Here is a 3116-nt window from a genome sequence, read left to right as displayed (position 1 = left end):
TAGAGGGAGAGACGGGACATACAGTAGTGTGCACCGGTGGCTCGTCTGTGCAAAAGATCCAACAAATCAATGCATTGAAAACACGTGGACAAAAATAAAGTTTACAGAGTTTCAATGACGATTAGAAAGAACAGGCTTCCTCAGATCCAGCACTGGAGGGTCATTGTCCTGCAGAATTTAGCTCCAACCCTGATAAAAACTCAACTGCCTGTAGCTTTCTAGTAACTCTGAAAACCTTGATTAGCTTGTTGTTTGTAAACTATTGGCATGTTTAACAAGATTACATCTTTAATATGAATGAATAAATATGAACATGAATTTGAATGACTACATTTTATATTTTGCATTCAAAGGGCATTAAAGTGCGCGAGTGCCTTTTTTACTCCCAAATATCGGTATCGGCCCCAAAAAACCCATATCAGTCGGGCTCTAGTAAACAGTGAACGTAAACAGTTGAAAATGAAAATACATGAGTAACAGTAAATTGGATCCGGGCGGTTCTTAAAGTGACAGCAGCCTAATATTCCTGCTGCTGACTGTGTGCTTAATAGTAATCAAACAACAAAAGACAAAGAGAAACAGAAGGACTTTTGTAGCTTTAATAAGAAACAAAGGAAGTTTAATTCTTACAGTGAAGACTATGCTGTTTTATTTTACATTCGATTACTCAGTTTCTGTAGTAGGCTGTTAGCTGAATACTTGCATAAAAAACTTAAAGCGCTGTTTGTTTCATTTGTATCTCTTTTTCTATTGTATTTGTCCTTTGCTTTTTTTAATTTTTATTACTGACCGTTTAATTATTTTCAATTTTTTTGTTTTTTACTAATATGAGTTACTCTAGTATTCTGCTGTGGTGTTGAGAATTGTGAAATTTCTCTAAAATGTAGATGTCATAGCAACCTTATTTACAGATAATATATATTTGAAATATATCGCTATCTTTAAATAAATCATTCGTATAAAGTTTTGGTCATGTGGCCCACTCTTAATCGTATTAAACTGTCTGTTTCCATCCATTACAATTACAAATAAATACATAGAATCAGTTCATATGAACTGTAAAATAGAGATAAAGAGATGAATGACTGAAGAAACCAACCTGTTTGTTCCTCAGTATCTTCATGTTTGACTCTGAAAGCTTCTTCAATCCTCATTTCTTCACTCTCCTCTTTAATAAACGCCATCTTTATAATAGTGTGTCACGTGGATGACCTGATTAGACAAGAAAAAAAAAACTCAAAACTAGCACTACAATTTAATATATATATTCATAACTCACATTTAGTTACTTGTTAAACTTGGTGTTAATGACTAGTAGATCACATTTAATAGATCATTATTCATATGTGCAATAGAGTGCTGCTGCCGTGGGGGATTATTTAGAGAAATTATTTGAATTGTATACCAATTTTTGGGAAAATTAAAGAAAAAATACATTCATGGTTAATGAGAGATATATCATTGAAAGGTAGATTATTATTATCCCAAACTGAAGGGCTCTGAATGTATTTGATTAGTGCTTTTTGTTGTTTTAATGCTTGAAACCTTTTCTTTTGTTAGTTTAAGTTATTCCCTGGATACTGTTTACTTCCTTTGATGCTACCATGATTACAACAGTGACTACATTGTAGATATCCTCTGTATGTATATTTCTATGTAAATGTTCTTGTTCTACATTAAAAAAAAGCACTTTTACAAATAAATTAATAACTACATATACATATAAATAAATACATATATAAAATGAGACGCACGTTTTCTTGTTACTTAGGTAAATTCGCTTCATTTAGAAAAATATCGTTCACTAATGTCGGATAAAGCATTACAATGTCACACTGAATGATAAATAATACATTCCACGGTTCTTGTTAAAAACTATAGACTTTTCCGAGCGGCTGACATCGAGTTAAACGCTTAAAAGTTTTAAAAAGCACAAACCTCTCTTCATCCGACCGCAACAGACGCTGATGACGTCACACGGCCAGACCATAATAACAGTCCCGTCATCGCGCTCGAGTCTACGATCTCAAGACTGCATAGAAATAATAGAAATAATACAGTAAACGCCAGAGGTGCGATTTCGGTGAGTGCCATTCTGTCTAACAAGGCAAAACTCAGTAGTAGTAGTAGTAGTATGATGACACATTTCAAATGTTTTCTTAAAAGTGTAATGCTTTTAAAAATAAATGATAAATCATTAAATAGAATTGCCTGTATTCTGTGTTTTAGTTTCATATGAGGTTTATGTAATTAACAACCACTTTCCATTTTTGATTATATGCATGTGTTTGTGATTAAAGCTGTCTGTAATGCCTGTGTTGTCAAAGATAAGTTATGTATGTCAAGAATCACACAAGACAGGAGTGTCAAGTATACACTTTTATTTAGAAATAAGTTCAAATAAATTCAAATTAGTGACACACAGGCATCGCTAGACCCTACTTACAGGAGCATATGAGCCCCTGATGAATGCTTGTGTTGATAGGATTGATGTATATGGTTTTCTCTGATAATTACAGCAATCAAGTCGTATGTGTTTTCTATCCTCTGTTTAGAATCAGAACTAGTGCTGCCGGATATGCAAATGAATCACTCTTTTGAACTAACTGATCAAACGGGTTTGCAAAAAGGTCAGAAATGTCAGAAACTTGAGAATGAAGAGTCACCACAGAAAGCTTTGACAGCGCGCTGCCTCTTCAGAGAACTGAGGGAGACAGATTAGATTAGACAATTACACAGAATTATGAATTTATAAAGTGGAGAGTTAGACACTTACTCAGTGTCCTAATGCGATGTGATGCGTTTCAACATCTGGCTGTTGTCCACATGCAGTCACAAACTTTTCTGATTTCGGTTTCTACTTACCGCTTGTCCCATTTCTGTAAATCAGTTTTTGTGAAGGATTGAATGAATGCATGAATGACTCTACCTGTTGCTTTGGGTTTTTTCTCATCACCTGCTAGCACCTGAACTGAATTTGTAAAGTGAAATACATTGCTTGTTGAATATTATAGGTGGTATTTTTTTAAAATGAACTCCGTGGAATATTGAAAAAAAAAAAAGAAACTGTGTATGAAATGTTTTCATTTGAAATAGTCACAGCTTAAATATATATA

This window comes from Sinocyclocheilus rhinocerous, unplaced genomic scaffold (assembly GCF_001515625.1).
Source record: "Sinocyclocheilus rhinocerous isolate Xijiao unplaced genomic scaffold, SAMN03320098_v1.1 scaffold3874, whole genome shotgun sequence".
Lineage (NCBI taxonomy): Eukaryota > Metazoa > Chordata > Actinopteri > Cypriniformes > Cyprinidae > Sinocyclocheilus > Sinocyclocheilus rhinocerous.
This window is presented reverse-complemented; position numbering follows the sequence as displayed.